Genomic DNA, 23,462 nt, shown 5'->3' with positions numbered 1-23,462 from the left:
CAGGAACTTTAATATTGAAATAATTTACATACTGACTAGAATAGATTTAGGAGTATTACTAAGAGAATGTCAGTCTAGTCACAAAATCTGACATCAGGAAATATGACCTTAACACAAAGAAAAAAAATCAGAGATGAGCACAAGTGTTTATGCCTAAAGTTCTGCATCAAAATCTTATTCATAATAAGAAAACACTTGTAAGAAAAAGTCAGAATTCAAAAAAAGGGGGAAGAAATAAAGATGTTTTTAAAATCTAGATTGTTTAAAAACATGCAATGCATGTTAATGCATATAATCACATTATATTATTGAGTGAAAATGGACATAAAAAATGTAAACATATATATGTACTTATTCTTATATTTGGTATATGTATGTATACACGTATAGATCAGTTCAGTTCAGTTGCTCAGTTGTGTCCGGCTCTTTGCGACCCCACGAATCGCAGCACGCCAGGCCTCCCTGTCCATCACCAACTCCCAGAGTTCACTCAGATCCACATCCATCGAGTCAGTGATGCCATCCAGGCATCTCATCCTCTATTGTCCCCTTCTCCTCCTGCCCCCAGTCCCTCCCAGCATCAGAGTCTTTTCCAATGAGTCAACTCTTCGCATGAGGTGGCCAAAGTACTGGAGTTTCAGCTTTAGCATCATTCCTTCCAAAGAAATCCCAAGGCTGATCTCCTTCAGAATGGACTGGTTGGATAGATAGAGATGTATATATATATGTGTGTGTGTGTGTGTGTGTGTAATATAGAGAGAAAACAATGAAAGGTAGATTTATTTGTGGGTGATTTTCAGTTATGTTATTAGATTTTTAACTTTCAATATATTTTATAAACTGTCTATAATAAGCAAGTGTGATTTTATGATACCATTAATTTTTGAAAGAGCAAATCACTTTTCTGTAAACCCTTATATATATTTTGTCATATATAATATATTTCTCAATGTAATTTTTAAAACCTTGACTTTGGATCATTTGTGAGAACTGCTTTTCCTTTTTTTGTTTTTTTTAAAAATGAAATACATATAAAGTTTTGCAGGACTGTGCCCAACACAGAGGTCAGGGGGTTGTCAGTGCTCATATAAACAGGGTAGAGTAGCTATAACGACACTAAGGCATAGGCACCAAATGTCCAGGTATAAGGAGGAAGTCGCAGGGTTAACAGAGAATCAAATTCTGTTTCCATCAGTGAAGACCGGCCTTGTTCAATTAGTGAAGGAAATTGTTTGTCAATAGTAGTTTCCTGAGTCTCGTAAACAAGCCTCAAGATTAGAAAACAACTAAAATTACAAATGATGGGATGAATATTTAAAAGACAAAAAGAGCTGATATGTAGAAAATGAGATGCTGATTCACAAGTTGAAATGAATAGTTTAATTATTAGAGATAATCAGTAAATCTATATCCACTAATGGAATAAAATACGAATTACATAGTCAGCACAATTGAGTGCTTACAAGCTATGAGGATAATGCAAAACAATAAAGAACAGCTGCTAAGTTAATTGACCATTTCCATTTTTATTAATTGGAGAACTATATGGTAATCATTTAAATGGAAAAGAAGTGTGTTTTGTGGATAATATGTTTAACCATTCCAGATACTTTCTTCAGTGCAACATTTATTTTCATCCTATTATCAGATTATTTTTATTTTGGGGACATTTCATGTTAAAAGCCCAAGTGGTTTTACACAACACCTCAAGGGCTTCATTTCCTTATTAGAAAAATAAGGATGTTGGAACACTGGTTCTAATACTTCATTCTATGGCAGTGGGGCTGCCGGGGCTACAGAAGTTAACACTGCATGGAAGTTGATGCTACCTAAGAATGTGATGCTCCTTCATATCTTTTCAGTTCTAATTTTTCTTAATCAAGCAGCCTGAGTGAGAGAGTGAAAGTCGCTCAGTCGTGTCCGACTCTGAGACCTCATGGACTATAGCCCACCAGGCTCCTCTGTCCATGGGGTTCGCCAGGCAAGAATACTAGAGTGGGCCATTACCCATAGGACCTTCCTGACCCAGGGACTGAACCTCGGTCACTTGCATTGTAGGCAGATTCTTTACCATCTGAGCTACCAGGTCAAGCAGCCTTAGTGATCTCATTTACTCTGATGTTTTAAAATTGTTTTACTTACTGGGTAGAGATCCGTGTAAGATTTTGTTGGGGGAAAACATGGCTTTACTGTTTTAACAATTTTGAAAACTTATGAGCTAGAGGAGCTCAAGATTATATGTAAGAGCATCCCAGCCTTCTGGTTTCAGAAAGTATTATTAACAGATCCAGGCCTTGCCCTAACTTACCTCATCACCTAGAACTAATACCCTTGCAGGACCAGGGTCCATTCCCTACACTACTTTTAACTTTAGAAAAATCACTCAAACAATCTACTGGTCTCTTTGCACTTTTAAAACTTTTATACAAGGAAAGAAGTTCATGTAATGTCATTAAATGAAATAAAACAAGCTACAAAGAAATAGGAACACTTCTTTCTCGATAAAAATAGCTGAATCTAGATAGATGAACGCTAAATAAAAATAAGTAATATTATTGTTTACAGATCTTACCATGCAACATCACTATTCAAAGCACTTTGTGTGTATTAACTCACATTTTGCCCTTACTGTATGAGGTAGATCATATTACTATTATCTTCATTTTACAGATGAGGAAACTGACATACAGCAACTAATTACATTACCTACTTGAGATTATACAAACACAGAGAAATAAATTTCTGAAAGTATTTGCTTCAAAAGTTGTAAGACTATGGGTAATGTTTGCACTTTTGCCTGTGTGTAATTTCTAGACAAGAATTTGTATTATTTATGTAACAAAATAAGAGACTGTCAGAGTTCCCATGCTTATCTTTCCTGGAGAAGCTCGCATTTGGAGGTTGGGTGGTAGAAGAAACCCCAAGATCATAGACCTGCTCTATTTGGGGACGGGGCAATGATCCCTTAGGATCTGCAGACATATCTTTGTTCTGCATGTACAGAACGGTAGCAATTTTTATTTAGTTGGCAGGAAATGGTTATGATAAAACGTCCTTGGAAAGAAAACTTGCTCTTACGGGCTGTCTCCCTTTTAGTAAGAGGGAGTCTTCAACCTGCCCTACCAGGCTTCAGTGCCAGCCCCAGATAAACCAGGCTTGCAGAAATGATGTCTTCATCCACTTGGCTCCACGAAAATCGGGCATCTGGTGCCAGCTTGCACCAGAATTGTGTTGAACTACTTATTTTTAAATTGTATTTATTGCTTTTAAGTCTCTGTGTTTAATTTCCCCAGTGAGACTGTGAACTTGTGAATGTCAGTGATACTCTGGGAAATACTTTATTTTTCCCAGAATGCATTAAGCACAGAAAATGTTTAATAAATGGTAGCTGAATGAAATAGAGTCAAATATATTAACATATATGTATAGATTTTTGGCACCCTAGAATATTTATTTTCTATTTTAAACCAATGGGCAGCACATTCTTAAGTACATTCATCATTTCAAATAATACCCCATTCAAAAAAGGTCACTTGGATATGTGTTCTAAAAAACAACAACACAAAGCCCTGGTTGAACTGACTGGGCTATGCCAGGTCACACTGTTAGTGCTGTCAGCTGTCTTATTGGTGTATGTGTCTGCTCAGTCACTCAGTGGTGTCTGACTGTTTGTGACCCTATGGACTGTATAGCCCGCCAGGCTCCTCTGTCCTTGGGAATCCAACTGCAAAGGTGGATCACTCTGATGCACACTCAATAAATAAACAGAAAGGGCTTTTCTTCTTTTCCTTTCCTCTTCTTCTTCCTTTCCCTTTTCTGATGAATTCAGTCCTAAAGCCATCATATGGGGCAAAGCAAGGTAGACATTGATTCAGATGTATGGCCTGATGTTGGGTATCAGAACTCAGGTAGGATGAGAAGGGCTCTATTCAGAGAAAGGAACAGCCAACATAATGTGAAGATGATCAAATAAATAAATACATCAAAAATAATGAAAAAAAAATAATGAGAGCTGTTTCTCAGTGTCATACAAGAGACTTAAAAATAAGGTAAAGGAGAAATAAACCCTGTGGTGTTGAATTGATATTGGAGGTATCAGCATTAGCTCACAGATTTCAATAAATATATAGATATGGAAATCAATTTAAATGTGTATATTCATATACCTTGGGGGCCTCCCAAGTGGCTCAGTGGTGAAGAATCCACCTCCCAATGTAAGAGCCATAGGAGACGTGGGTTTGATTCCTGCATTGGGCTGATCCCCTGGAGGAGGAAATGCCAATCCACTCCAGTATTCTTGCTGGGATAACCCTATGGACAGAGGAGCCTCATGGGCTACAGTCCATGGGATTGCAAAGAGTTGGACATGACTGAGCAACTGAACATACATACACCCATTCATATACCTATGTGCATGTGTACTAAGTTGCTTTAGTCGTGTCCAACTTTTTGCAACCCTATGGACTGTAGGCTGCCAGGCTCCCTCTATTCAAGGGATTCTCTAGGCAAGAATACTGGAATAGGTTGTCATGCCCTCGCCCAGGGGATCTTTCTGACCCAGGGATCTAATCCGCATCTCTCTGTGTCTCCTGCATTGACAGGTGGATTCTTTACCACTAGTGCCACCTGGGAAGCCCTCTTACACGTATATGTATATGTATACATATGTATATACCTATTCCTTATCTAAATAGTTTTATGACTTTTTATATTTTCAACTTCACATTAGCTTTATCTGGAATTTACTTTTGAATACAGTGTGAGATGGGGTGCCACATTTTTTTTTTACCACAAAACCAGCCAGTTTTATCAACAATATTTATTGAATAATTCACCTTTCCTCACTGATCTGAGATACTTCCATTTCTATATTTTATGTTGACTGTCAACATCTTTAAAAAGCAACTTTGATCATCTCATTAATGACAGGTGAATGCTGACATGTCTCTATGTCTTCTGACATCTTCTTAGAGATCAATGCCCTATTTCCAACTGAGTGTCCAGAAGACATGCTTAAATTCAACACTTCCCTGACCAAACTGACCCGGTTTGTCTTCCTGTATTTCTGACCTCAGGAAACATCACTTAACTGCCTAGCAGACTCTCAACTACCTCTGACTCTGCGCTCCCCTCACTTTTCATCTCTTCTTCCTTCCCCATTCCTCGGCAGCTCTTGAGTTTAGACTGTGAGGACATCTCCCCTGAGTTCTTACAACAGCTTTTAAAATGCTTACTCCTACTAATTCATCTTTTGCACTGATTTCTGAATAATGAACACAAATAATGAATCAGTAAACCTAATATTAATAACAGTCTGTCCCTATGACTCAGCAACTTTAAAACCTTCAAGTATGTGAACTGTCAAACGCTACAGTGGAACACTCAAGGTAGCCATGACTGACCTTCCAGATACTCTTTCTTCTACCAGACTTGCACTGTCTTTACTCACACTAAGCTCTGGTCCTGGAATATTACTTACAAACACTTATCCCATTTTGTGTTTTTCTTTCCCCCCAGCCTAGAAAATCAATTTTCTTTAAAAAAAAAAAATCTATTTTCTTTTAAGGTCCAGCATAAACATAGCCCTCTTCCACGAAATAAGTCCCTAATCCTCTAGTTGAAATTCATTATTTCCCACTTGCCCCCAAAGCACTTTATTTCTTCCCTGATAGCTCAGTTGGTAAAGAATCCGCCTGCAATGTGGAAGACCTGGGTTCGATTCCTGGGTTGGGAAGATTCCCTGGAGAAGGGAAAGGCTACCAACTCCAGTATTCTGGCCTGGGGACTCCATGGATAGAGAAGCCTGGCAGGCTACACTCTGTGGGGTCACAAAGAGTCGGACACAACTGAATGACTTTCACTTCACTTCACATGTGATACCGTGGATTTTGTTATGCTTCATATAGAAGTGCTATACACCTTAGCTTCTAGATCCAGATTCCAACCTCAGAAGGCAGGACCACATTTTTGTTACCTCTGACCTCCACTTAGAGCTAACAGTTGTAGCTACTTACTAATTGCTCTAACTCCTTTCCTTCCATCCACCCATCCTTTCTTCCTTCCTTCTATACTGATTTAATAAATGGCAATTGCACACCAAGCACTGTCCTGGCATTGGGGATAGATACTGTGATTAACAAGACAAAGTTCTTGTCCTCATGGAGCTTGCAATATGCAAGGATCCATAGGGGCTGTTATTCTCCCCCTCTAAGTTATTCCTCAAGAAAAGTCACATTCTTGGTAAGTGGCAGAACTAGAATTCAAACTCACATCTGCATGGTTCCAGTTGTCCCAAGCACCATAACTTGCTGAAATATTTGGGGAACCAAAAAGATAAAGTTTGATACCTCAAGAGGATTAAATAAGATAACTGAAGAATCTGCCTGCAATGCGGGAGACCTGGGTTCGATCCCTGGGTTGGGAAGATCCCCTGGAAAAGGGAAAGGCTACCCACTCCAGGATCCTGACCTGGAGAATTGCATGGACTGTAGAGTTCATGGGGTCGCAAAGAGTTGAACACAACTGAGTGACTTTCACTTTCACTTTCTTAAGCACTGACCAGAAAGGAAAACAATTACATGTCATTGCTGAAAAAGCCATGACTCTTTTGCCATGTCTGTGTGCTCAGGAACTAAAGAGAAACCAAATCAAAGACCCCAGTTTGATGCTTGTTCTGAGGGCCTACAAAATTTTTTCTACAAAAAATGCTTTATTGTACAAAATTGAACAGAAAGAAATTGTCATTTATTGAGGTAGAAGCATCTCCATATTTTGCACTTAAAATCTTCACAAGACTGCTGCAAGGTAATGTAGTCTTGATTTTTATAGGTGGGGAAACAGACTGAGGAGGAGCATTTAAACAACTGCCCACAACCACATAGCTGTTTCGGTAATTATGTTTTAAAAAGAACCTTTATAAATGCATACATAGAGCTTATATAAATTGAATCATATTAAAATGTACATGGGGAAGTTTGCTATTTAAAGGACTTCTTTAAAAGGTAGATTATTCAATAAATGGTAATCGGATTGACTAACTTGCCATTTTGGGTGGGTGGGACAAGTAAAACTGGGTCCCTATCTGAGTTCTTATACCAAAATAAGTTCCAGATGGATCAAAGATAGACATGTAGAACATAAAGTCACAGACATCCTATAAGAACACATGGATGCATATTTTTGTGATTCTAGGATGGGCAAGATTTTTAAAAATATAGCACAAATCCCAGAAGTTATAAAGAAAAGATTGATACATTTGATTACATAAAACTTACAGTTTTATATAGCGAATTTGGGTCCCTTAAAAGAAGGCAAAACACAGATCTCATAAAAGAACTGCAATAGCATTTGGAGCCCAAATCTGCTATAAATACAGGACTGCATGGCCTGGTATGTCTTCTGTACATCAGTCTTGCTTGATAGACTCAAGTGATGGGGAATCGAATTTGGCCCACAGCAGTGAAGGTGCCAAATCTTAGCCACTAGATCACCGTGGAACTATATCTACACACATATAACAAGGACTAAACTTTCCTTCTAAGAACTAGAGGGAATTGGTAATCGGAAATGGCAACGACTTTGCGGGAGATCTAAATAGGTGTGCATTCTCTGTTTGTGAGTGCCAGTGAGTAGCGAGAAAGTTGACTTTAAAAACGCCTGACAGTCTTCTTTAAGGATCCTGGAAAGGGATAAAGTGCTTGGCAAGTTTCTTGGAAAGGAAGAGGAAATAAATGCAGCTTTGCTGGAGCTTAATTATTTTGCACCCCTTGGAGATAAGTGTTGGGAAGTAGTCTTTCAGTCCTCTCCTCTCTACCTTAAATACTGAATTTCTGTAGAGACTGAACTTATTCCTGGATCAAGACATGCAATAGATGTCAGACATAACCAGAGTCCTTGGATAGAAAGTTGACCAATGGATTGAAAACCCAATTGGACCACCTGCCACCATACGTGTATAAGCTCATGTTCTGGGACAGACAGTGGTGGAATCCATGGGGGATGGGGACAAAAGGTGGCATATTCCTCAAGAGTATTACCATAGCACTGGGGGAAAAAAATTAGACTCTGGCTAGGGAAAACCACTTAGACACTGCAAAAATGGCAGGTATCAGAAGTGAAACAGCAACAGCACCAAACACAGTAAATGTGACAATAGCTCACATTTACTGATTCCTTACTAAGTGTCAGGCATTGTGCAAAGCACTTTACAAGCATTGCCTCATTTAGGAAATTGAGTAACGTTAACAGAGAGCATTCAAAGCTTGACAGTTGAGATTCATAGATAAATTAAGTCATGTGGTACTTTGGAAAGACTGCCTAATGTTTGAGAACTCGAGCAGGTATTTGGGAGTATTATCAGCTGAAGAGCTATGCAGACAAAATTGCTAAATCATCAGTGAGCCAGAAAAGGGGACAAAATAAAGCTTACTTATTAAAATTGGAGACCCTATGATGGTAATAAAGAAGATATAGATCAGGCTCTCTGTGATCAAGTAATTATTGGGGCTGCCTTGAAAAGACTGCATCAGTCAAACTCCAGCTGCCGGTCTAAGAACAAGCTCCTAATTTCCTCCAGCTGCCAAGAGTAAGGACAGGAATCCAGGGATCACCCAAATCAACTGGGACAGATACTGAACTGCCAGGAAAGCAAAGTCTTGACCTCAGATCTAAGGCTTCTGAGAAGACCTATAGGTGGCCCTTTGCCAGTCACAAGGCTCAGTCTTCAAAGAAAAAATGCAAGAAACGGTGCTCAGAAATCTATGAAACATAGTTGCCTTTTAATGGGCTGTCACTGTAGGGAGCAAGGCTACACTGCAAAGACTGCGATCAGGAAGAAAACCCGTCTTTAGTATTCCCAAGGTAAAAGCAGCGCAGAGAGTCAGACACGGCAAAGCTGCTAAAACAAGAACTGGCCCTACCCCTCACCAGAGCAGTCATTAGGCGTGCAGAGATTTAAAGATATCAGAGTAGACGCAAAAAAAAAACAACAAGGATGGATTTGGTGTCAAGTGGTGTGGGACAGTGGACCACAAGTAATTATTACCTTGCAATCACTCTGTGACCTACGCCTGACCCACTTCCTCTTACAAGAATTAGGTGGGTTATGGTTTTAACACAAAGGTTTGACCTGTACCTACTTTGGAACTGTGAGGGCAAGGCCTGACTTTTTTGGAAGGAAAGGAAGAGGTGGGTATGGATGGCAGGGACTCTGTGCCTGAAAGAGAAGGCGGGACAAGGATCAGCTGCATAGATGCCAACCTGGTCTAGTTTATTCAGAGGGCTTGCTCTATACTGGGCAGCAGGTTGGAATGGAGATCAGGAAGTTCTCTCCCAATGTCTGCAGACTGAAGCCCACCTAGATATTTTCAGGGGGTGCCAAAGGCCTCTGCTCTTGAGGATAATCCAACTGGACCTCCAAAAATAAACTTAGACATCTTAGAGAGTTTTCCTGCTGGGTGAACAGAGAGGTGGAGGAGAATATTATTCTCTAAGACCAAAATTTTCCTTTCTATAGATGAGATTGAGTAGTCTTCAAAAGACACATGACCTTTTTCTCTTTAGAGAAACATTGCAGAGTTTGCATTGCTTGGGATTAGTGAGATCACCTTGAAGAATTCTTAATAAATGTCAAACTCTTAAAATCCTATGGCTTTATCTTCTGCCTCATGGCAGAAGAGGGAGGATGATTTTTTTTTTTAATAAGTACAGATTGTAGAACTCTGAATAGTTAATTAAACCAGAATACTTGCCCTAGTCTGCCAAATGGAACATCAGTGATTTTCAGTGTCTATTTGAAGAGAAGCTTGTCAAAACCCTATGACTACAGGGAGTTAAAAGAGACCATGATGTAATCAGTGTATAATTTCAACTGGAGAAATTCAGAAGTAGAATGACTTGTGTCTAGACCTGGATATTATTAACAAGTATGCTTTGAAAATGAACTATAATTCTGTAAATCAAGAAAAAAGTAACAAATGTTGAAGGAGTGATTCTAAGCCATTATCTCCCAAACTTTAACTGTTCCCATGCTACCACCCTTAATATTTTTTCCATTTCTTTGTGCTTACTTCATTTAATGTTTTTCTTTCAACCATTATGCATTTAAAGTTACATATATTCTTTTAAGGACTTCCCTGGTGGCTCAGCAGTAAAGAATCCGCCTACAATTCAGGAGATGTGGGTTCAATCCTTGGGTTGGGAAGATCCCCTGGAGAAATGCATGGCAACCCACTCAGTATTCTTGCCTGGAGAATCCCATGGACAGAGGAGCCTGGTGGGCTATATAGTCCATGGGGTCGCAAAGAGTCGACTGAAGCAACTGAATGTGCACACATACTCTTTTAAAGAAGAGACTTTATATCATGACTGTAAAAAAAAAAAAAACTTGCCATAAATAGGAGGTAACAAGAAGAAAAAGTACATATTTATATAATAAAAACCAAAACAATCCTTAAAAAAACAACTCTAGCTAGGTACTATCTCATGCCACAGGCTTTCAGCCTGAGGCCTGCACTCTCTTAAAATGCTGCTGCTGCTGCTGCTAAGTCGCTTCAGTCGTGTCCGACTCTGTGCGACCCCATGGACTGTAGCCCACCAGGCTCCTCCATCCATGGGATTTTCCAGGCAAGAGTACTGGAGTCGGGTGCCATTGCCTTCTCCACTCTTAAAATGCTGCTGCTGCTGCTGCTGCTAAGTCGCTTCAGTCGTGTCGGACTCCCAGCGACCCCATGGACTGCAGCCTACCAAGCTCCTCCATCCATGGGATTTTCCAGGCAAGAGTACTGGAGTGGGGTGCCATTGCCTTCTCTGCTCTTAAAATGGGAGACTAGGAAATGATAGATGAAGAGAGACCGAATGGAAACTTTCCCTTGAAGTAATCAGCAAGACTAAGAGAGAACTGGAACAACTCGCTCACTGTGTGATTCAGTGTCATTGAATGTCAGCGTCTGGGTATGACTGATCATTGTCTCCAGGGCCACTTAAGCCCACATATAGTTTGTATGCTGTGTGCTTTGGGAAACAGTTCTTGACCCTCCCAAGATGACCTAAACCACATCCACCTTGAATGGAGTAGAAATTAGATAGGGAATCAGAGAAAAGAAGGTATAAAAACTGTCTAGAAAGCAGATTAGGAAAATTATGAAGCAGAAACGAAGCAGAAGCAAAAAATGAACAACCATAAGGCAAAGTATAAAAAAGCTGGGAGGATAAACTCATTTGAATGCAAGCAAAGACAACTAACAAAAGGAATATGGAAAACTCTTTAAAGACTGAAAGCAGCTACCAAGTGACATCACATCTAACCAACATTCAACCAAGATGAGCAAGAGAAGAAATTATCCAAATAAGCATGGGGACTGACTCTGTAGGCCACATCAGCTGTCATCTGTTGCCCTCCTTTCTATTTTTTTCTAGCTTAATTAGCTATTATTATTCTATTTTTATTTTTTGTTGGGGTATAGCAGCTTTACAATGTTGTGTTAGTTTCTGCTGTACAATGAAGTGAATCAGCTCTACGTATACATCCCCTCCCTCTTGAACCTCCCTGCCACAGCCCCTTCTCACCCCTCTAAGTCACCACAGAGCGCCAGGCTGAGCTCCCTATGCTATACAGCAGGTTCCCACCAGCTATCTCTTTTACACATGGTATTGTATATATGCCAATGCTACTATCCCAGTTCTTGCTACCCTCCCTTCCCACCCTGTGTCCACAAGTCCATTTTCTCTATCTGTGTCTCTATTCCTGCCCTGCAAATAGGTTCATCTCTACCATTTTCTAGATTCCATATATATATGTTAATATATGATGTTTGTTTTTATCTTTCTGACTTATTTCACTTGCTCTCTTTTCTTGAAAGGGAATGGAGGTGATATTGGCGAGATGGCCCACATACCACTCTGACTGTCCGCTGGTATTTTTTCTCTTCTGGCTGTGCTACAGGGCTTGTGGGATCTTAGTTCCCTGACCAGGGACTGAACCTGGGCCTTAGGGGTAAAAGCACTGAGTCCTAGCCACTGGACCGCCAGAGAATTCCCTGCCCACTGTTACGTCATCTCAAGTAACAGCACCGACTGTTAAGTCACCTATTTCAGCTACTTCAAAACAAACACATTCTTCATCCCTTTCCCCCTTCTCCCCGCTCCCATCAGTGGGAAGAATGGGAATTTGTCCAGCTGAGTCTTACTTCTCAGTTTAGCCATTTTGCATATGGAATGTGAATTGCCCATCAGTTAATTTGTTTTTCTAGAAGGTAATAAAATGTAATTTATAACTGGTAGGCTCAATGGCCAGAGAGAGTGATAAAATTCCAAACCCAAAACATTGGTATTCAGTACCTTTAGCTATTCTGCTATATAATCGAGTTTATAGCAAAGCAAAAATGGGTCAGTTGGGGCTCCTATAGTTGTCATTTATGCCTCAGAAAATAATTTCTAATGATTGGGGCAGGGTAAATAAATAGAAGACCAATAAAGCTCAAGGTAAAAGATATGTTTATATCACATCAGAAGCTGCACGTATGCTAACTAACATAAAACTGTGTTTTGTTGCCTTAAAAATTCCACCATCTGGGTTATAACAGTGACTCAACATAATAACCATAAATATATAATAATATATTTAATATATACATAAGAAGATGTAAATATGTGTAGAGTTTTAAAGCTTCAAAATAGTGTTTCTCAAGTACTATTCCAAACGTGATTTTCTGAATTTTCAAAGTTCCTTTTAAAGTTGGTTTGACCTCACACTGACAGAATGAAGGAGAATGATAAGACTTCCTAGATTTTAATGTAAATTAAAAAGAAGTAATCAATTACACTTACACAGCGCTCTGCAGTCTATGGAATGTTTTCACCACTGATCACCACTGTGACCCTGTGAGATAGGTAGACTGTACAGAGAAGGTAACTGGTCCAACAAGGTTTAGGGACTTACTCGAGCCCACAGAGCCAGTAAATGACACTACCATTCAAAATGAGCATGGATTGAAGCTGGTGCATTCTCTAGGGAGGAGAGTCTGTCTGTCTCCTCAGAGACCTCACAGGTGTCCTGACTCTATCGAGTCAGCAAGTTGTAAGATCTGTCCCTACCTGGTCAACGTCCCAGAATTGTGCTCTCAAAGTCAACTGAAGTGCCTGGACCAAACCCATGAGGGACCAAAGTCTACACCAAAGGGTTGATTACTATTGTGAGGAGTGTTCTACCATCTGAACCAAATAGAATGCAGTTGCTGGCAAACTACCATACCCTCTCCCTGTGGCAGCATCACGTGGGCTGACAAACTGCAGCCACGGGGTTCAATGATGGGCATGAAGGGAGGGGAGGATGTTGAGAAATGGGCAAAGAGGAACATATACCCACATGTCCTGGCACAGTGTGCCTAGCATTATTTCTAATTCCATCATTACCAGTATTTATTATCATCAACTGTTCCATTCTAGAAAGGGGAAAGATTAGACACAGGTTAATTAACTTGCCCATAGTCACACAACTATTATGAGAGACAGGTTCAAACCCAGGTCTATTTGCCTTCAAGACTCTCAGACCCTCTAAAAGGGAATGTGGTAGTGATGATAAGGATGGTGGTGATGGTGTAGGAGACAGAAGAAGGAGGGGAGGTAAAGGAAGAATGAGAAAGGAGGTGAGGGGAAGGAAAATGGGGAGAAGGGGGAAAGGGAAGAGGGAGGGAGAGAGAGAGAAAGAAAGGGGATCGAGAAAGAAAGGAAAGTGGACAAAGAAGAGACAGAAGGGAAAGAGAGGAAGGCCAGGATACAGCCTCTAATGGATGTAAATATCAACATTTCCAATGGCATCTCACAGTAACCCACGTGTGAGCAATTGGTTGGACGGGATGGAGAAAGTATACCTCTGTTAGTCTAGGGAGCATGGCTGTTCTTCTGGGGGCTGAGATGGGTGAGAGGATTAGGGGACAGAGCCAGGTAAGCACTGCAGGAGGTGGTGCCAGTGTGCAGACCTTCCTCCCATTTGGAGAGAAGACTGGACTAATCAGCCATTTAGGGATGTGCAGAACAACCAGTGACAAGAAGCAAACTGTAGACCATCTCCCTTAGAAGTAACTGCACTGTATCACTATACTACTAATATGAGATTCTTGCCTCATTATTTTCTAACTTAAATTCATCATTACTTCAACTCTCTAAGCCTCAGTCTCCCCATCTGTAAAGTGGAACTAAAGCTATTTGCCCAGTTGTACTTATTGTCCGTAGCATTTCAGAAGCCCTCACTGGGGCCGGCAGTACACTCAGCACTCTCTCTACAGGCATCACTGTTCTAAATACTTAGAACAATCTAGTGATTTATTAAATAAATTATGACTTACTTGTTTTATAAATGATTAAAATGAGGCTTAGTGAGGCTAAGGATCTTGATGAAGGTAGGGTTAGGGTATCTCTGTTAGGAAAATCTCAAAGATTTAGCCTGAAAGATTTTTTGAGTTTTAAGTGTAACTTAAAAAAATTCTAGGACTTCCCCGGTGATCCAGTGGTTAATACTCCACACTTCCACTGCAGAGGGTGCAGGTTCAATCCTTGGTCAAGGAAGTTCTGCATACTTCATTGTACTGCCAAAAACTTAAAAAAAAAAACAAAAACAAAAACAACTCTAGTTCATGGGACCACTGGAACCTCATAAGGAATAAGACATTTGTTTGATCTCAATTCTAGGTACTGCCTCTCCAGATGGTGTTGTCATACTGGAGCCAGAAGCACCTGCTCTGAACTGCAGCAGAAAAAAGTCAGGAAAGAGCTTTTCCTAGAGCAGGTTGGAACCTAGAAGCTTGCAAGGAGTAGGTCTCTCTATGGGTAAAACCCCCATGTTAAGGGCCAGGTTGATTCCCTTTGACTCTCGACTCTTTGACTTGCAGCATCCTTGAATTTTTTTAGTAGAACTCTTCATACAAAGGGCTTCCACAGGCAGCTCAGTGATAAAGAATCTGCCTGGCCATGCAGGAGATGCTGGAGATGTGGGCTCAATCCCTGGGTCGGGAAGATCCCCTGGAGGAGGAAATGGCAATCCACTCCAGTATTCTTGCCTGGGAAATTCCACAGACAGAGGGGCCTGGTGGGCTACGGTCCAGAGGGTCACAAAGAGTCACACACGACTGAACAACTGAGCACAAGCATGCTTCATAGAAAGCTGAAGACACTTAAACGATCCCCTCCTAGGTAGCGCTCTCTCGGAGTGCCCGTTGGTAGTGAAACAGACAAGAAGTGGTTCAGGATTTGGATTTAAAGTTTAAAAAAAAAACTTCTTGACATTCCTTTTTAAAGAATGACATCAATACCCTATTACCAACATAAAATTTGATGAGCTGTAGTAGGGAACTCTGATCCCTTCTCCTTTTGTCATTTTACAGCTTCCACATTGTTTTCTAGAAGTTTAAATATATCATCACTTCAAGACTCTGTAGATTTTAATTATCAGAGCAGCTACATCCATTTTTTGCCAAAAGCAGAGTGACCTTATTTTATAATGGAAACAAAGTCCATAGCTTGGTCCCAGCAGCAAGCAGTTAATAGGTCATTCCATAAAGATTTATATATACTTTGTGAACAGAGAAGAATTTCAAATAGGTAAGTCAAACTTCCGGACTCACTTATATTTAGTCACTTTAGGAAAGTTAGATTTACTTCAATTAGAGGCTTACAGCTTCGCTAAATGAGGTTTGTTTTTATAAAGACTCCCCCAAACACTTGCCATTAAACAATTTAGAGAATAGGAAATTCAGTAACTAATTTTAATATACCTACAGGGGAAACCAAAACAACAGTCACATTTGTTGTTGTTATTGTTTTAGTATGGAGATAGCCTCACCGTGGGTTAGAGAAACGGGCAGTGTTTCGTAATTGGATTTATATACCTGCCGTAACAGAACTGGGCATGGAACAACAGACTGGTTCCAAATCGGGAAAGGAGTACATCAAGGCTGTGTATTGTCACCCTGTTTATTTTACTTATATGCAGAGTACATCATGTGAAATGCCAGGCTGGATGAAGCACAAGCTGGAATCAAGATTGATGGAAGAAATATCAATAACCTCAGCTGTGCAGATGACACCATACTTATGGCAGAAAGTGAAGAAGAACTAACGAGCCTCTTGATGAAAGTGCAAGAGGAGAGTGAAAAAGTTGGCTTAAAGCTCAACATTCAGAAAACTAAGATTGTGGGCATCTGGCCCCATCACTTCATGGAAAATAGATGGGGAAACAATGGAAACAGTGTCAGACTTTATTTTCTTGGGCTTCAAAATCACTGCAGATGGTGACAGAAGCCATGAAATTAAAAGACGCTTGCTCCTTGGACAGCATATTGAAAAGCAGAGATATTACTTTGCCAACAAAGGTCCGTCTAGTCAAGGCTATGGTTTTTCCTGTGGTCATGTATGGATGTGAGAGTTGGACTGTGAAGAAGGCTGAGCGCCGAAGAATTGATGCTTTTGAACTGTGGTGTTGGAGAAGACTCTTGAGAGTCCCTTGGACTTCAAGGAGATCCAACCAGTCCATTCTGAAGGAGATCAGCCCTGGGAATTCTTTGGAAGGAATGATGCTAAAGCTGAAACTCCAGTACTTTGGCCACCTCATGTGAAGTGTTGACTCATTGGAAAAGACTCTGATGCTGGGAGGGATTGGGGGCAGGAGGAGAAGGGGACGACAGAGGATGAGATGGCTGGATAGCATCACTGACTCGATGGATGTGAGTCTGAGTGAACTCCGGGAATTGGTGATGGACAGGGAGGCCTGGCGTGCTGCAATTCATGGGGTCGCAAAGAGTCAGACATGACTGAGCGACTGAACTGAACTGAATTGAACTGCACCTTGGAAGAAAAGCTATGACCAACCTAAACAGCATATTTAAAAGCAGAGACATTACTTTGCCAACAAAAGTCTGTCTAGTCAAAGCTATGGTTTTTCCAGTAGTCATGTATGGATGTGAGAGTTGGACTTTACAGAAAGCTGAGAGCCGAAGAATTGATGCTTTTGAACTGTGGTGTTGGAGAAGACTCTTGAGAGTCCCTTGGACTGCAAGGAGATCCAACCAGTCAATCGTAAAGGAAATCAGTCCTGAATATTCATTGGAAGGACTGATGCTGAAGCTGAAACTCCAATACTTTGGCCACATAATGTGAAGAACTGATTCACTGGAAAAGACCCTGATGCTAGGAAAGATTGAAGGCAGGAGGAGAAAGGGACAACAGAGGATGAGATGGTTGGACGGCATCACCGATTTGATGGACATGAGTTTGAGTAAGCTCTGGGAGTTGGTGCTGGACAGGGAAACCTGGTATGCTGCAGTCCATGGAGTCACAAAGGGTCGGACACGACCAAGAGACTGAACTGAACTGAATTGAACTGACTTGCCGTAAGAAAATTTACACACCTGGGGCTTCCCAGGTGGCACTAGGCGGTAAAGCATCTGCCTGCAATACAGGAGATATAAAAGATGCAGGTTTGATCACTGGGTTGGGAAGATCCCCTAGAGGAGGGCATGGCAACTCACTCCAGTATTCTTGCCTGGAAAATCCCGTGGACAGAGGAGCCTGGTGGGCCACGGTCCATAGTGTCTCAAAGAGTCGGTGACTAAGCTGGCACACACACATGTAAGAAAATACTCCTTCAAAGTGAAAGCAAAACCTTGAACAGAAATAGTTGGAGGGAGGTGGGTATGTGTGTAAGAGAGGGTGAGGGCACTCTTTTATTACCTTTTGGATTCAGCAATATCAACGTATCTGCTCACTTTAATGCTGTGAAATTCTGGGGGAAAAAAGTTAAAAATCTGTGTTTCAAATCCTCAATCTCTGCATCCCTATTCCCACACCTGCTATCCTCTTTTCTCAAAAAAAAAAAAAAGAAAGAAAAACTACTGCCGGTGCCTTGGCTGTGATCCTTGCTTGTGTGGGTGTTCTCTCTGGAATAGCAGCTAAATCAAGAAAGGTCTTGGCCGTGGCTCACTGCATTGGTGACTGCCTTGAGGCCAGCCAGGGACAGTCTCAGACTCTGGCCAACAGCCACAGATGCAATTGCTTTGAGAAGCAGGTCTCATCACCACTAACCCCGTGCAGAAAGATGAAAATGGGAAACACAGTGATATTTTATTCAGTTTCCTCCTGCTCATTCTAGGAAGTAGAACCAAGGCAACGTAGGATAGGAATGAAAAGAGGTTTTTCTTAGCAAAGAAACAGTTCACATGCAGAATCAGTACAAAAATGTGGCTTAGAGAATTTTCTCAAAAATATTAAATGACCATTCTTTATCTTCCTATCAGTGAGGGGGTTAACCCTAACCTTAATGCTAATCCTAACAGACTGGATGGCGGTGGGGTGAGATGAGGGTTGAGCATGGGTCGTAAGTGGTTGACACTTAGAGAATAAACCACGTTAATCTTGTTTTTGAAACTAGCAAGTCAAATGCATAAAAGCTTTATAAATTGTAATGTAGTTATTATAGACAAAAGTATCCTATAAGCATGATTCGGGTGAGACATGAGGAAATGTGATTGTTATGATATTTTGAGATCTCTTAATTAAGACTAAATTAGAACTTTTTGCAAAATAGAATATTCTTCACGTGCAATGTGAAGCCCGGAGCAACTTTCCTCTGCTGGAGGGAGCTCAGGAGTCAGTGGGCCTCTAAGTGAGAAAGACACCCAGTGCAAATATAATGGAAGTGGCAGCTTGCTACCAACTATAGTCCACACTCTTGTAGCGCTGACTCAGTGAATGCATGTCCCTAACAACCTGCCTTGTTCCTGGCTCTCTTTCTCCCCTAGAGCTCATGCTGTTGGTTAATAGGCTCTTTTATCTGCCTGAGTGGCTGTGTCCCCTCAGTAAGGAAGCATGCTGGAGACTGCTTGCCTAAATAAATAAGCAGAGAGACGAGTTATCCCCGTGGAATCCTGCCATGAAATCACAGCACTCTCTTCACCATGGGAAGGGCAAGGGCCAGCCTCCCTACAATTCAGATGTGTCATGAACCTGCAGTAAATATCAGACAGATTCATCAGACTAAGAGAGAGATTACTAACCTCAGGGACCAGAAGAGCTCAGCCTCAGGAAGACAGACACCAGAATGAGATGGGAAATCAAAATGGGGACCAGACCTGCCCTGTCAGCTGGGGAGAAGGCTAGTTTCTGATGGGGCAGTTTAGTGCAGTAGGTACGAGTCTAGGCTGTGTGTGTGTGTGTGGAGGTGGGGTGGGGGTGGTGGGGTGGGGACAGGCTGGTTCTTATTAACCAAACAATCTGGAGCACATTTCTAAACCTCTACACTTTCAACAGTGGCCCTGAGTTTCCTTATCTCTAACATGGAAATAACTGTGTTCTGATAGTTATAAGAGAGAACATATCAAAATGGTCTGTAGTAGGCACTCATTAAATGCTAGATATTATCATCAAAGGCAAGATGGATTTGCAACATTCGTTAGTCAAACCATTATACCATACATCTTAAACTTACGCAGTGATGAGTGTCAATTATCACTCAATAAAAATGGGAGAAACTGAATAAATAAATAATGATGCATTATTAAGAAAAAAAAAGCGAAACAGACACAGATTTTTCAAATGACATCTGATGTGTGCTTGATGATCCTTTTGTCTCTGACCCCAGATTCTCGAATAGGGAAGAGAGACAAATTCAGCTGAGCTTTAAATTATGTCTTATACTCGAGTTCTGCAAATGTTGATTTTGTGTTGGATTAATTTCTGTGCAGAGGAGCTGGTATGAAAGTAGGCTGAGCTCTCAGTTGGCCATTTTCCCTTTATGCTCTACCTGGTCTCTACAAGTTGTTTAATGAATATTAATTAATCAGAATTCATTAAGTGTCTACCTGAGAGAATTAACCTCTGACCTTTCATCCTGTCTCCCCTGTTTTCTGGGGTTTTGATGGTGACGATTATGGTTGTAACATCCATTTTTATTAAATAAGGAAAGAGACAAAATTAGGAAAATAAAAAGCTTGGGTGCACTTGGCTGTGTTGCTTTTCTAACTGTGTATTAACTATCAATATTAACTTTGGTCTGAGCATTGTGCCAGCTACTTGTCTTATGCTCTATCCTTTAGTCATTGCAAGAACCTACAAGGAGGTAATCTTAGCTTGACTTTCCTGAGGATCAGAGAAGTCAAGTAGCCTGCTCCAAGTTTCACAGTAGCAAGCGGCAGAGTCTGAAACTATCAGTACTGGAGTGGGTTGCCATGCCCTCCTCCTGGGGATCTTCCCAACCCAGGGATCAAACCCAGGTCTCCCACACTGTAGGTGGATTCTTTACTGTCTGAGCCACCACGGAAACCCAAACCATCAATAGCTAGATCCCTCCTCAAATGTTTTGGAGTGTTTGCTGTATAAATTCTGGAAGATAAACCATGGGTTCATTCTCTGGCAATATATAGAATAAAACCATTTACAGGCAATCTTGTAAATAAATTTCCCACCACCCACCCCACCCTGAATGCTTTTGACTCATACACCCTACACCTTCATCAAACAATAGGGCATTTGTAAAGCTTGTACTTTCAGAGCAGCAGTAACCACCCAAAACTTGGCTCCTCAGAAATGAAGGGTGTCTGCAAGAGGGTGTCTTTTTCACCCAACCTGGAATCCTGGCTCATCCTCAGGAGCTCTAGAAATCCTCAGTCTAAGGTGGATGGCAGTGTTGCAGGAAAGAACCAATTCTGACTCCTTGTTGGATCTGTTTCTTTGACTTTAACCTTTGCTTTTCATTCCTTTTCTTATTATAATCATACATAATGCCTTGCCTCAGCGAACCCTGTCCTTCCGGCTGACTGTTAACTAAAAGTGCTTTTGTTCAGCTCACAGGGAGATAATCTAGCCCTGCCCACCTGTGAATGGCTGCAAGAAAGAAGAGGTGAACACATCCCCTCCCTGAGGCTGGCCATTCCAGGAGATATTTGCAACATAATAGCCTTTTTGCTTTACTTCCTCAACTCTTCCCCAGCATACAGACCCCAACAAGATGGCTATTTTGAGACATTAGTCTGCCATCATCTCAGTCAGCCTGCTTTCCAAATAAAGTTGTATTCCTTGCCTTAGTATCTCATCTCTGATTTTATTGGCCTGTGGTAGCAGACCAAGCTTGGACTCAGTAACAGCAGGGATGCTACAAAAGACTTTTGTTCCAGGGAAGTGTTTTAGGGTTCATTACATGACCATGTCCTGCCCTCAAGCAATTCTCATTTAGTGGTTCACGGAAGGAGGGCCTTGCAGACTGAAATCACCTTTATCAGTAATTATGACCTACAGCTAGAATTGAGAACCCATGGAATTGGTTAATGAGATGGGAGTCATTAATCTCTCTGGTTAAAAGAAAAAGGTGAAGAATGCTTGACATCAGTAATGGTGAGGATAATGATAATAGTAATAAAATTAGTTGAATGAATGAATGCTTCAGTGAAATCTTGGGACTTAAATGCTCCCAGACTATTTGGTTATTTCATTAGAAATAAACATAGTTCCCTACCTTTGCTGTGCCAGAGTCTTGCCAAGAAACCCATCTCATTTTTGGAGAGTAACAACTTGGGACTTCTGTGTCTCTTACCCATAATTGACTTGCAGCTCTATGCCCTTTGGTCCATCTTCCCTCCAGGTTTTATTTAGATTGCTCTCTGGTGTTCTTTTTTCTATATTTGTGCAGTACTCAGTTTGATTGCTTGGGGTTAATGGTTTCTCCCCAGCTCTGCATTTATCTCTATGAGGAATTTCCACTTCTCTTGTTACATCCACCTAAATGAACCTGATACCCAGGAGATCCTGTGACTATCATTTTCCCCTTGGCCTATAGGAATCCCTGGTAGAGAAGTTAAGACAGGAAAGAATTTCAAGTTAGATGCATAGAACAATTTTGTATAAAAAAGAAAGACAGCCATTTGAGGTGTCTTCATCCTCCTCCGATTCGTAAAAATCAGATAGTCAATGTCTTATGGGGACACTGTACATATTTTCCTGAAAAATAAAAGAAAGTACTAAAGACTTTTTTCAGGTTCTTTGGCATTACATTAATGTAATGATTAATATTGCTATTGTGAGAATGACACAATTAGTTTTTGTCCTGTCAGCTTCTGATCCTATCTTCAAATCTTAATGTAGTTGCAGAGGTAGTAGTAATTGTTGTGGTCTGGGCACGGGTGGAAAAGAATTTCCAGACATTAGACAGAGGGAGAGGAAAATTAAGTTTATTAGAATGGGAGATGCTGTTAGAACAGCAGGGTAGCTCAAGGGAGAACTGACCTTGAACAGGGTCCTTCGTCCACTTTTATACCCAGGGTACAAGGAGTGGGATAGGGGTCTTGCGGGTCACTTGCTGATTGGATGAGGCAAGTATACTGGGTGGGGGAAGAGTAAGGCAAATACCTTCTCCCCATGTGGTAGGAGGGGAGACAGGTTATACTGCTTTTTACTCCTTGGGTCACCACTTTCCTCCCTCTCTTTATTTTTAGGGCCAATTCTTTTGCCCCTCTTGATACCCTGCTCATGTTGAACTAATTCTTTCCCTTCTCAGGCATTTGAGAATCCAGTCTCAGGGGAAAGGGGGTGATGACCACTCTGGCTTTGTCAGGCTGTACAGGGGCATCGTGGGGCTCTGGATTTCCTTTGCCTGCTCTCTCAGGGTGCATTTAAGGAGGGAGATGAGAGTCCATGGAATGATAAGGTGACTTGTTTCAGCATCCTCTAAGTGTTGGTCAGGGAATATCCTTGTTGTACTACCACTTGGAGATTTGTTGTATTCTAGAAGAAACAAATTTAACAAGAAAGTTAAATGTTCAGTTCAATTCAGTTGCTCAGTCGTGTCCGACTCTTTGCGACCCCATGGACTGCAGCATGCCAGGCTTCCCTGTCCATCACCAACTCCTGGAATTTACTCAAGCTCATGCCCATTGAGTCAGTGATGCCATCCAACCATCTCATCCTCTGTTGTCCCCTTCTCCTTCCACCTTCAATCTTTCCCAGCATTAGGGTCTTTTCAAAGGAGTCAGCCCTTCGCATCAGGTGGCCAAGGTATTGGAGTTTGACTGATCTCCTTTAGGATGGACTGGCTGGATCTCCTTGCAGACCAAGGGACTCTCAAGAGTCTTCTCCAACACCACAGTTCAAAAGCATCAATTCTTTGGTGTTCAGCTTTCTTTATAGTCCAATTCTAACATCCATACATGAATACTGGAAAAACCATAGCCTTGACTAGAGGCAAAGTAATGCCAACAAAGTACTTTGTTGGCAAAGTAATGTCTCTGCTTTCTAATATGCTGTCTAGGGTTATAACTTTCCTCCCAAGGAATAAGTGTCTTTTAATTTCATGGCTACAATCACCATCTGCAGTGATTTTGAAACCCAAAAATATAAAGTCTGCCACTGTTTCTACTGTTTCCCCATCTTTTGCCATGAAGTGATGGGACTGGATGCCATGATCTTAGTTTTCTGAATGTTGAGCT

The sequence above is a fragment of the Bos indicus genome, chromosome 3, assembly GCF_029378745.1.
Source record: "Bos indicus isolate NIAB-ARS_2022 breed Sahiwal x Tharparkar chromosome 3, NIAB-ARS_B.indTharparkar_mat_pri_1.0, whole genome shotgun sequence".
NCBI lineage: Eukaryota > Metazoa > Chordata > Mammalia > Artiodactyla > Bovidae > Bos > Bos indicus.
Note: the sequence above shows the minus strand (reverse complement) of the source record.